The sequence below is a fragment of the Pygocentrus nattereri genome, chromosome 30 (genome assembly GCF_015220715.1).
Source record: "Pygocentrus nattereri isolate fPygNat1 chromosome 30, fPygNat1.pri, whole genome shotgun sequence".
NCBI lineage: Eukaryota > Metazoa > Chordata > Actinopteri > Characiformes > Serrasalmidae > Pygocentrus > Pygocentrus nattereri.
In genome coordinates, this window is record NC_051240.1 from 9,558,716 (window position 1) to 9,571,981 (window position 13,266).

General features: G+C 43.0%; 1 long non-coding RNA gene across 1 annotated transcript in view; it reads left to right on the forward strand.

The window, feature by feature from the left end:
• LOC119262926 overlaps positions 1-12,699 on the forward strand; it is a 40,918-nt gene extending 28,219 nt beyond the window's left edge. Inside the window, exons 2-4 of the long non-coding RNA XR_005129986.1 lie at positions 7,698-7,760; positions 12,348-12,438; positions 12,570-12,699. This is a non-coding gene — a long non-coding RNA (uncharacterized LOC119262926). The remainder of the gene's footprint in view (positions 1-7,697; positions 7,761-12,347; positions 12,439-12,569) is intronic.
• Positions 12,700-13,266: the final 567 nt, after the last annotated feature.

Below are 13,266 nucleotides of genomic sequence, written 5' to 3' on the forward strand. Positions count from 1 at the left end.
GCCTAAGTCTATTCCTGCTGTGGAGTTGCAACAGGGCAGTCAAAGAGTCGCATTACCCCAGAGCCCTATATTGCTGACCCCTCTGACCCCCTATAGATAATTTAAGAGTTTGGTCATTGCTCTTTATAGATCCTAATGTCAGTGCTTACTGATCAATGCACAATCCTGGGTTCATGACTATATTATGACCTATGGGATTCGTGCCTATGGTACGCATAAGGCCTTAGGGCTTGTGTCATACAGAGGCCTCAGCTCATTTTTGTGCTTTCATATGGTTAGTTGTAACTCATAGTGACAGCGATATCTGATTAGCAGTGTTCTAACACTATCTGTTGTTTAGGCTCCATGCACCCAGATGTCATAAACATCCTTGGGGCCCATGTCTCATGAATACTTTCTCTCTCTATTGTCTTGTCGCATGATCACGTTATGCTCGTGCCATTTTTATGTATGCCTACCCTTTTTTTCTCAGTGTATATATGCTCTGCTGTTCTGATCAGTAAACGGGAAACATCTTCTGAGTACAGACCTAATCTCTGTGGTCATTTGAGTTTCCCCCAGCCAGCTGGCCCCTCAATGGACGGAGGGCTTCTGGCTAAGTTCACAGCTTTGGTATTGAGGTCAAACCATGGAACCTAAAACCATCATCAAACGGTTCTAACAGCTCTTACTTCATATCCTGCAACTTATATGGCAGTTATAAATGTGCCTATAATTTTACTATACTTGATAAATATGTGAAAAAAAGCAAGTCTGCTCTGAGTATTAACATTTGACAGAGTGTAGACTACACATTTATATTCAGACGCTCCTCTTATTCCATGCATTTCTTCTTGGTTTTTATACAGACGATAGTCCCATTTTCAAGCACAGTAGGCTTACACAGTGCTGTGAAATCAACATGATTTTTATCGATTTGTGTAAAATATGAAAAACTAGGAAAAGGGTGACAAAAAAGGTCCTGTTCCTGTTGTAACCATGGAGGCATAGATGTAGGACACGTTTTCTTTTATTTGAGTCGTTTTTGAGGTGTCACAGACATCCAAACAACAGAGATAGAAAACTAGAGACTAAATACCTCAAAAAAACAAAACAAGAAACTAGATTAAACCTATCCAAGAAATACATGAAACAATTACACACAATGCACAGGAAGGAGAGAATAAGACACAGCTGAGACCAATGATTACAAGGTAGAGTTACAGATACATGATATTACCACAAGTATTTGGTGGTCTGCCTTCACACTATGAACTTGAGTGACATCCCATTCTTAATCCATAGGGTTTCATATGATGTTGGACCACCCTTTGCAGCTATAACAGCTTCAACTCTTCTGGGAAGGCTTTCCGCAAGGTTTAGGAGTGTGTTTATGGGAATTTTTCACCGTTCTTCCAGAAGCACATTTGTGAGGTCAGACACTGATGTTGGATGAAAAGGTCTCTGCTAATTCATCCCAAAGGTGTTCTATCGGGTTGAGGTCTGTGCAGGCCAGACAAGTTCTTCCACATCAAACTCACTCATTCATGTCTTTATGCTTTGCACTGGAGTGCAGTCATGTTGGAACAGGAAAGGGCCATTCCCAAACTGTTCCCACAAAGTTGGGAGCATGAAATTGTCTCTTGGTCTGCTGAAGCATTAAGAGTTCCTTCCACTAAAATTAAGGGGCCGAGCCCAACTCCTAAAAAAACAAACCCTCACCATAATCCCCTCATTGTAAAAAGTGGGACTAGGGTAATAGTAACCTCTGCATAATTAAAAAAAGACTATGTTCAGTTAGAAATCAAACTGAGCTGAATCCAATACATTTGAATGTTTTATTAATTGCATTTGAATAAAATGAATAAAACTAGAATTTACTTTTTATGTTTTATCAGGAACAACAATGATGCAGAAAATCGATAGATTGATGCAGAAAATCGATAGGTTGATGCAGAAAATCGATAGATTTCACTCATTGGGAGGTCATTGCTTTTTATTACCTCACACTTCCGCCCAACGCATTTTGTGCTTCATTGACACCAGTGACTACGCGTTTCAGGGGTTGCAATCCTTCAACTTCACGAAGATAAGACCTTTTTAATTATTGCTAGGAAACAAACAATTTCCAAGTAGGTCGCAGATTTTTCCCGTTCTGAGGAGAGCCGATTCTACCCGTATTGAGGAGAGCAGATTCTACCCGTATTGAGGAGAGCCGATTCTACCCGTATTGAGGAGAGCCGATTCTACCCGTACTGAGGAGAGCCGATTCTACCCGTATTGAGGAGAGCAGATTCTACCCGTACTGAGGAGAGCAGATTCTACCCGTACTGAGGAGAGCTGATTCTACCCGTATTGAGGAGAGCCGAATCTACCCGTACTGAGGAGAGCAGATTCTACCCGTATTGAGGAGAGCAGATTCTACCCGTACTGAGGAGAGCAGATTCTACCCGTATTGAGGAGAGCCGATTCTACCTGTACTGAGGAGAGCCGATTCTACCCGTATTGAGGAGAGCAGATTCTACCCGTACTGAGGAGAGCAGATTCTACCCGTATTGAGGAGAGCAGATTCTACCCGTATTGAGGAGAGCCGATTCTACCCGTACTGAGGAGAGCAGATTCTACCCGTATTGAGGAGAGCAGATTCTACCCGTATTGAGGAGAGCCGATTCTACCCGTCCTGAGGAGAGCGGATTCTACCCGTACTGAGGAGAGCAGATTCTACCCATACTGAGGAGAGCAGATTCTACCCGTATTGAGGAGAGCAGATTCTACCCATATTGAGGAGAGCCGATTCTACCCGTACTGAGGAGAGCAGATTCTACCCGTATTGAGGAGAGCAGATTCTACCCGTACTGAGGAGAGCAGATTCTACCCGTATTGAGGAGAGCCGATTCTACCCGTACTGAGGAGAGCCGATTCTACCCGTATTGAGGAGAGCAGATTCTACCCGTACTGAGGAGAGCAGATTCTACCCGTATTGAGGAGAGCAGATTCTACCCGTATTGAGGAGAGCCGATTCTACCCGTACTGAGGAGAGCAGATTCTACCCGTATTGAGGAGAGCAGATTCTACCCGTATTGAGGAGAGCCGATTCTACCCGTCCTGAGGAGAGCGGATTCTACCCGTACTGAGGAGAGCAGATTCTACCCATACTGAGGAGAGCAGATTCTACCCGTATTGAGGAGAGCAGATTCTACCCATATTGAGGAGAGCCGATTCTACCCGTACTGAGGAGAGCAGATTCTACCCGTATTGAGGAGAGCAGATTCTACCCATATTGAGGAGAGCCGATTCTACCCGTACTGAGGAGAGCAGATTCTACCTGTATTGAGGAGAGCAGATTCTACCCGTACTGAGGAGAGCAGATTCTACCCGTATTGAGGAGAGCCGATTCTACCCGTATTGAGGAGAGCAGATTCTACCCGTACTGAGGAGAGCAGATTCTACCCGTATTGAGGAGAGCAGATTCTACCCGTATTGAGGAGAGCAGATTCTACCCGTCCTGAGGAGAGCAGATTCTACCCATACTGAGGAGAGCAGATTCTACCCATACTGAGGAGAGCAGATTCTACCCGTATTGAGGAGAGCAGATTCTACCCATATTGAGGAGAGCCGATTCTACCCGTACTGAGGAGAGCAGATTCTACCCGTATTGAGGAGAGCAGATTCTACCTGTATTGAGGAGAGCAGATTGTACCCGTATTGAGGAGAGCCGATTCTACCCGTACTGAGGAGAGCAGATTCTACCCGTATTGAGGAGAGCCGATTCTACCCGTATTGAGGAGAGCCGATTCTACCCGTATTGAGGAGAGCCGATTGTACCCTTACTGAGGAGAGCAGATTCTACCTGTATTGAGGAGAGCAGATTCTACCCATATTGAGGAGAGCAGATTCTACCCGTATTGAGGAGAGCAGATTCTACCTGTATTGAGGAGAGCAGATTGTACCCGTTTTGAGGAGAGCAGATTCTACCCGTATTGAGGAGAGCCGATTCTACCCGTATTGAGGAGAGCAGATTCTACCCGTATTGAGGAGAGCCGATTCTACCCGTCCTGAGGAGAGCAGATTCTACCCGTATTGAGGAGAGCAGATTCTACCCATACTGAGGAGAGCAGATTCTACCCGTACTGAGGAGAGCAGATTCTACCCATACTGAGGAGAGCAGATTCTACCCGTATTGAGGAGAGCAGATTCTACCCATATTGAGGAGAGCCGATTCTACCCGTACTGAGGAGAGCAGATTCTACCCGTATTGAGGAGAGCAGATTCTACCTGTATTGAGGAGAGCAGATTGTACCCGTATTGAGGAGAGCAGATTCTACCCGTACTGAGGAGAGCAAATTCTATCCGTATTGAGGAGAGCAGATTCTACCTGTATTGAGGAGAGCCGATTCTACCCGTACTGAGGAGAGCAGATTCTACCCGTATTGAGGAGAGCCGATTCTACCCGTATTGAGGAGAGCCGATTCTACCCGTATTGAGGAGAGCCGATTGTACCCTTACTGAGGAGAGCAGATTCTACCTGTATTGAGGAGAGCAGATTCTACCCATATTGAGGAGAGCAGATTCTACCCGTATTGAGGAGAGCAGATTCTACCCGTATTGAGGAGAGCAGATTCTACCCGTACTGAGGAGAGCCGATTCTACCCGTCCTGAGGAGAGCCGATTCTACCCGTACTGAGGAGAGCAAATTCTACCCGTACTGAGGAGAGCTGATTCTACCTGTATTGAGGAGAGCAGATTCTACCCGTATTGAGGAGAGCAGATTCTACCCGTATTGAGGAGAGCAGATTCTACCCGTATTGAGGAGAGCAGATTCTACCCGTCCTGAGGAGAGCAGATTCTACCCATACTGAGGAGAGCAGATTCTACCCATACTGAGGAGAGCAGATTCTACCCGTATTGAGGAGAGCAGATTCTACCCATATTGAGGAGAGCCGATTCTACCCGTACTGAGGAGAGCAGATTCTACCCGTATTGAGGAGAGCAGATTCTACCTGTATTGAGGAGAGCAGATTGTACCCGTATTGAGGAGAGCCGATTCTACCCGTACTGAGGAGAGCAGATTCTACCCGTATTGAGGAGAGCCGATTCTACCCGTATTGAGGAGAGCCGATTCTACCCGTATTGAGGAGAGCCGATTGTACCCTTACTGAGGAGAGCAGATTCTACCTGTATTGAGGAGAGCAGATTCTACCCATATTGAGGAGAGCAGATTCTACCCGTATTGAGGAGAGCAGATTCTACCTGTATTGAGGAGAGCAGATTGTACCCGTTTTGAGGAGAGCAGATTCTACCCGTATTGAGGAGAGCCGATTCTACCCGTATTGAGGAGAGCAGATTCTACCCGTATTGAGGAGAGCCGATTCTACCCGTCCTGAGGAGAGCAGATTCTACCCGTATTGAGGAGAGCAGATTCTACCCATACTGAGGAGAGCAGATTCTACCCGTACTGAGGAGAGCAGATTCTACCCATACTGAGGAGAGCAGATTCTACCCGTATTGAGGAGAGCAGATTCTACCCATATTGAGGAGAGCCGATTCTACCCGTACTGAGGAGAGCAGATTCTACCCGTATTGAGGAGAGCAGATTCTACCTGTATTGAGGAGAGCAGATTGTACCCGTATTGAGGAGAGCAGATTCTACCCGTACTGAGGAGAGCAAATTCTACCCGTATTGAGGAGAGCAGATTCTACCTGTATTGAGGAGAGCCGATTCTACCCGTACTGAGGAGAGCAGATTCTACCCGTATTGAGGAGAGCCGATTCTACCCGTATTGAGGAGAGCCGATTCTACCCGTATTGAGGAGAGCCGATTGTACCCTTACTGAGGAGAGCAGATTCTACCTGTATTGAGGAGAGCAGATTCTACCCATATTGAGGAGAGCAGATTCTACCCGTATTGAGGAGAGCAGATTCTACCCGTATTGAGGAGAGCAGATTCTACCCGTACTGAGGAGAGCCGATTCTACCCGTCCTGAGGAGAGCCGATTCTACCCGTACTGAGGAGAGCAAATTCTACCCGTACTGAGGAGAGCTGATTCTACCTGTATTGAGGAGAGCAGATTCTACCCGTATTGAGGAGAGCAGATTCTACCCGTATTGAGGAGAGCCGATTCTACCCGTATTGAGGAGAGCCGATTGTACCCGTATTGAGGAGAGCAGATTCTACCCGTATTGAGGAGAGCAGATTCTACCCGTTTTGAGGAGAGCAGATTCTACCCGTACTGAGGAGAGCAGATTCTACCTGTATTGAGGAGAGCAGATTGTACCCGTATTGAGGAGAGCAGATTCTACCCGTATTGAGGAGAGCCGATTCTACCCGTATTGAGGAGAGCCGATTCTACCCGTACTGAGGAGAGTAGATTCTACCCGTATTGAGGAGAGCCGATTCTACCCGTACTGAGGAGAGCAGATTCTACCCGTATTGAGGAGAGCAGATTCTACCTGTATTGAGGAGAGCCGATTCTACCCGTCCTGAGGAGAGCAGATTCTACCCGTATTGAGGAGAGCCGATTCTACCCGTACTGAGGAGAGCAGATTCTACCCGTATTGAGGAGAGCAGATTCTACCTGTATTGAGGAGAGCAGATTCTACCCGTACTGAGGAGAGCCGATTCTACCCGTCCTGAGGAGAGCCGATTCTACCCGTACTGAGGAGAGCAGATTCTACCTGTATTGAGGAGAGCAGATTCTACCCGTATTGAGGAGAGCAGATTCTACCCGTATTGAGGAGAGCCGATTCTACCCATATTGAGGAGAGCCGATTGTACCCGTATTGAGGAGAGCAGATTCTACCCGTATTGAGGAGAGCAGATTCTACCCGTATTGAGGAGAGCAGATTGTACCCGTTTTGAGGAGAGCAGATTCTACCCGTTTTGAGGAGAGCAGATTCTACCCGTATTGAGGAGAGCAGATTCTACCTGTATTGAGGAGAGCAGATTGTACCCGTTTTGAGGAGAGCAGATTCTACCCGTATTGAGGAGAGCCGATTCTACCCGTATTGAGGAGAGCAGATTCTACCCGTACTGAGGAGAGCCGATTCTACCCGTATTGAGGAGAGCCGATTCTACCGGTATTGAGCTCCGAGCCTTCACCAACGTTTCACCGCGGAGGCGATAACTGTGCGCCTGGATTCGCGTTTTGTGAATAAATTATTGGTTTATTTGACGTAGCAACAGCTTTTCAAACGAATATATGTTGAGAAGTCATTCTGTAACTTGTGAATGCTGAACTCTTCATGTCAAAACGAAAATAAGCATCACTTGCTAACAGTTAAGTTAGCTTAGCTTAGCTACGTATGCGCGAGCTTAGGCTAAGTTAATGTCTCTCCTGGGCGACCGGTTCACTCCCATTAACCTGTGCTGACCATGATGGGCTCAGATCTGAACGGGGGACGTCGAGAAACTGTCTGGTGTTTGAATGACAGAAAAGCAGTAACTAGTTAGCTAACTACGGTCTGTTATGTTAGTTTAGCTTGGTGGACTGCAGGCTAACGGGCTCACACACCACATGTTCGATGCTTTTCTCACACGAGTTTGGAGGATAAAACCAGAAATCTGTGCGAGAGATGTCGAGTGGCTGGTACAGTTAAAGCATTAGTTTAGTAATGTCGGCTGAGCTTCTGTTTGTGAATGATTTTACATGCTAACAATCCTATATCACAATAACGTTTGTGAAATCTGTTCTTTCTTCTCCTCATGTCCCCATTTTCAGGCTTAACCATCTTTTCTTCTGGCAGCTGTTACCATTCCTACATCTACCAACAGCATTTCTCAGGTATGGAAGCAGTTTTTATTTACCTCTCTTTCTCTGGCATGTTGCTGGTTTGTTGACGCTCATTTTTCTACGTTTGTAATTGTCTAAGATAAATATGTCTGACTCCAATTAAAGTGTTTTAAACTATAGTTATTAGCATGCCTCATAACTGACTGATGACTGACTGTAATAACCTTTTGGGAAGGAACAGTTTTGTGACGAGCTGAGTATTTTTAACATGCACGATTCCGATGTTCATTCTCTCTCCCAAACATACTCTACATATATGCTCACTGGCTATTTTTACAGTACTCCTGACTTATAGAATAGAGTCCATCTGTTTCTTTGTATGCAGTGCCCCCCTTTCCCTTTTTACAGGGCCACCACAGAGCAGGTGCGAGTGGATCAGACACAGCAGTGCTGCTGGAGTTTTTAAACAATGTCCACTCACTGTCCACTGTATTAGACACTCCTACTTTGTCAGTCCACCTTGTAGATGTAAAGTCAGAGACGATATCTCATCTGCTGCTGCACAGTTTGTGTTGGTCATACTCTAGTCCTTCATCAGTGGACTATTCTTGGTCCAGTAGTGACAGTGAGGTGATTAAAACGTTGCTGTATCTCATACACTAGTACCACGCTTACTATGTCAGTCTCACTGCAGGCTGTTAATGCCATTGATTTCTGGAGTAATCAGATCATCAGTTTATGCTTACCTCTGCACACGTGAGCTTTAATAATTCACTTTTCAAGACATGATACAGCATGTAGAGTCTTAATCTATGATAATGCATATATTTCTTAGAACAGTGGCAGATTATTGATTGATCTGCTGTGTTCACCTTTGTTGTACTTCTTATGCTGTTTGATGGAGACTAGCTGTATTTAGTACCACAAATATTCTTATGTTAGCTCAACTAAATATTTTAGTGCTGACAGATATCAGTCAGTAAAACCAGTCATTTACGGAAGTTGACCAAAAAGATAAAGCCAGGGGAAATTGGTATTAGATTTTTTTTCTTGTGCAAACACCTTGCTGCTAAGGTGTCTGATTGACTGGCAGCATCTGCACATTTAGGCTACTAGTTGACGGTGGTGAAACAAATGCCGATGAAGTCATAGTGTTGAAATGTGTCCTTGCTTACTTTTCACTTCCAAACTCTTATCAGTTATAAAAGGGACCTGCAGAACTGTATTGCTGAATGCTGGTTTCTCATATTTACTACATAGGAGCTCAGTTTAACAGCAGAAGGCTTTGAGTTTATCTGTGTGTATGTATCATGCTGAAGTAAGGCATCAATCTCAACTTTTACTTGTTTTATGACTACAGAGAGTATTGTACAGGTCCCTGTGTTGACCTTCTTCGGTCAAGTCTGGACTTGGTGACTCATTATTCTTGATCTATCCGGACAAGTGGCTAATTCTTTCCATGATCGTTATTCATTCCACCGTGGAATATTCTTTATATGTATGGATATGTGCTGTTTTTTCATCATCTCAGCATAGCTTTATGGGTATCCTGGACATTTTATTTAATCATCAATTCAATTGAAGTTCATCAATAGTCTTGGATTGTAATAGGTGTCATTTGTTGTAATTTACCATAAGCAGTTGTTGACTGTTAAATCTATGCTAACTAATTGTAATTTCTTGTGGGTTGTACTGTATTTTGTGCAATGAAATTCTGGCCACCACAGCTGCCAGTAATTTACTGTAAAGTTGAAATTTGCAATAAAATACTATGTGTCATATGGTTATACTGTGTATCACTGATAGATTGTAATTATGTTAACAGTATATGTTATTTTTTAAATAATTTACTGTATACAGTTTTACAATATGCTTTTTTCACAGTAATTAACTGTAAACAAACAACAGTTCTCAAGAGAGAAATTTACAGTTGGCAAAAGCATACGGTAATCTCTCATACTTTTCCACTATATATTTTTACTGGGAAGATCTGGCAACCACACCTGTAGTAAGGTGTAGTAAGTATAAACCAGTTTTTACCAGATCTTTAGTAAATGTAAATAAAATTTCCACAGATATTGAGTAAATATAAAGCAATTTTGCTCAGACACTTGGTAGATATTACAAAATTTTCCTATTTAAAATTTTCAGATTAATTTGTATTTACTCAATATTTGTTGACTACTTTATCTCATAATGTGGTGTGCTATTACTAAATACAGCACATTTTAACTGTTGCTTTTATTATCATTTACTGCAATTTTTGCTTAAATTTAGTTCACTTATTTAATGCATTTTAATCCATGTTTAGGTAATATTATTAGTGTCACTTGTTGACATAATTTTTAAAGTAACCATTAGTCACATTTTTTACAGTGCTCTGCCAAACTTTACATTTGGCACAATGCAGTCAGACAAGTACTGTTCTGGCAACTGCCAAACCTAGACTCGTCCATCGAATTGCCAGATGGAGAAGTGTGATTCATCACTTCATAGACCACATTTCCACTGCTCTAAAATCCAGTGGCGGCGCTTTACACCACTGCATTCAGCGCTTTGCATTGCGCTTGGTGATGTAAGGCTTGGATGCAGCTGCTTGGCCTTGGAAATTCATTCCACGAAACTTTCTACACACTGTTCTTGAGCTAATCTGAAGGCCACATGGACTTTGGAGGTCTGTAGTGATTTGACTCTGCAGAAAGTTGGCGACCTCTGCACACTATGCACCTCAGCATCCGCTGACCGCACTGTGACATTTTACATGGCCTACCACTTCTTGGCTGAAGTGCTGTTGTTCCCAATCACTTCCACTTTGTTATAATACCACTGACAGTTGACTGTGGAATATTTAGTAGTGAGGACATTTCATGACTGGACTTCCTATCACGGTATCACAATGGAATTCAGAGCGACCCATTCTTTCACTAATGTTTGTAGAAGCAGTCTGCAGGCGTAGTTGCTCGGGTTTATAGACCTGTGGCCATGGAAGTGATTGGAACACCTGAATTCAATTATTTGGATGGGTGAGTGAATACTTTTGGAAATATAGTGTATCTTTTCCGGTGTGATTAGTTACCATTTCCAGCCCAGTGATGGAGACGGCATGACTTATTACCTTCTAGTTTCACATAATTTCTGAGCAGTGGGTCTCTCAGTGTGGACTACAGAGACACCTACTGACGATGTGGGCAGATCTTGTTTTTTTCCAGTCTGTGTTTATATTCTGTACTCAAAGTTAATATAATTGCTGTAAATGTCACAGTCTGCCTGTGGTTTTATTACTACTCTGTAACCTTAATAGTGGCTGCACACACATTTTACGCTTTCCATAAAACAAAACCAAAAAAAACATACGATTAAAAATACCTTCAAGTAAGTAGCATCAAAGTAAGTTATTAAGTTGAAAATCTGGGGCCGGATTCATGAAAGTGTTTTAAGAAAGAAAATCTTTTTAAATGTGTGCTTTTCCTAACTTCATTCTTGGAAAAAAGTTACAAATACATGTTATTCTTCAAACAACTTCTTAAGAATTTTCTCATTTTCTTTTTTAATTGTTTTCTTAAAAATAATTCTAAGAACGAATGCTTTTTTAAAAATAAAACATTCTTAAACTTGTGATAGACTTACACTCGTCTCAGGCTGTAAGAGTTGAAAGGTGAGCATCTAAATTTATCAGTTTTTCTACTGTTGCCTGTCGTCATCTCTTGCTTCCCAGTTCTTGTTTTTGAAGGAGGATTTTTTTTTCTGTTGCCTGTTTTTTCCACCATCACCTCTAGTTCTTGTTTTGCTAAAAAATTTTAAACTCTGGTGTGTCGTTTTTCCCCCATTTTGCTCCTAGAACAGAAACAACAGTTAATACAAATTCTTTCTTGTAAAGTATTGTATCTTATGTCATTTATTTCATTTTCTTTTGACATGTGCTTTTGTTGTATTGTTGGCTCCTCTCCTGTCCTGTCCTGTCTTCATTTGTTCTTTGTCTCCTAGCCCCGTCCTCTCATTGGTCTCAGGTGTTTGTTGTTTTGTTAGTATTTATATCTGTGTTTCCTCAGCCCCTTCGTCTTGCATTGTGTCTATATACCCTGTTGCCTGTTTGTCTTGTTGGTTTTTTTTTCTTGTTAAGTTCTTTTTACTTTGTTGTGTCTTGTCATGGATTCATTTGTTCCAATGACCTCTGTCACTGTGTTTTTGGACTCTGAATCGTGTTTAAATAAAAGCAACTCGCACTTGCATCCTGTCCCAGTGCCTCCTACTTTACAGTTTATGGTATATGGTAAAATGCAACGTAGCCTACATAATAAAACAATAAGGATTGGAGATGCGATGGACTGGCGACTTGTCCAGGGTGTATCCTGCCTTTCGCCCAGTGACAGCTGGGATAGGTTCTAGCACCCCCGCGGCTGTGTGTGTGTGTGTGTGTGTGTGCGCGTGTGTGTGCATTTAAGAACATTCTTATGAAGTTCTTAATGTTTGTCTTAAGAACTTTTGTAAGTTTTTTTTCTTAAAGTTTTTGTGAATCTGGTCAATGATTTGTTAGCTTAAATTCACTTGCCTCAGAAATACAGAACGGAATTATTTCCTTTTGTTATAAAGAATAGAAAATGATTCCTAATATACAGTTCTGTGTATCACTTTGCTAAGAACAAGATCAATAAAACTGAACTTTGGATTCATCATGAAAGTGACAGAAGAATGAAGAGTGCGTTTCCTGCTGATGTGCTGGCCCAGATTGGTGAGAATCAAAACCGTGTGCTTGTGGAACAGAGATTAGTCATTCAGTTCCTGAAGTAAACTGTTTTTTGAATATTTGTTTATTGCCTGTATTCATAGAGCAATAATCATATGTACATCTTTTATATGTAGAAGGAGAAGACGTCCAAGAATTTTCTGCTGAACAAGATGGAGGAGGAACTAAGAAGAGAAAGACTAGAGAAAGTCAGCAAGAACAGTGGAAGATGGAAAGGAACAAACTGATTTATAGTTGAAAAGCTGGAGAAGCTTCGGGAGGCTTAAAGTAAGGTTTACCGGGCCTGCCTTCAAGAAAAGGCCACCAAGATGCTGGAGGAGTTTGAGAGAGAGATGGAGAAGGACAGGGCCCAGCTGCTGGAGAAGCTGAAGGCCTCCATGGCTTCGGAGCGCGAGCAGTAGCAGAGAGAAAAAATCATGCTGGAGGTGGAGAACAAACAGAAATTTGCTGAAGTAGAGAAAGAGATTGTGGCTGCTAGGAGAGAATGTGGATGTATGGTTCAAGAAGTTTTTAGAGAATAAGAGCGCCATGGAATCGATGACAGAAGAGAGAGAAAATGGACAGTAAGATGCAGGAGGAGTTTGAGAGAGAGAAAAGTGCTGGAGATGGAGAGAGAGAAGGACAGGGCCCAGCTGCTATATATATATTTGGAGCACGAGAAGTGGCAGAGAAAGAGAGAACACCATGCTGGAGCTGGAGAACAAGAGACAGAAACGTGCTGAACCAGAGAGAAAGGGAAGATCGTGGCTGCTTGGAGTGGACGTTTCTGGAGAATAAGAGCATCATGGAAACGATGACCGAAAAGAGGGAAGA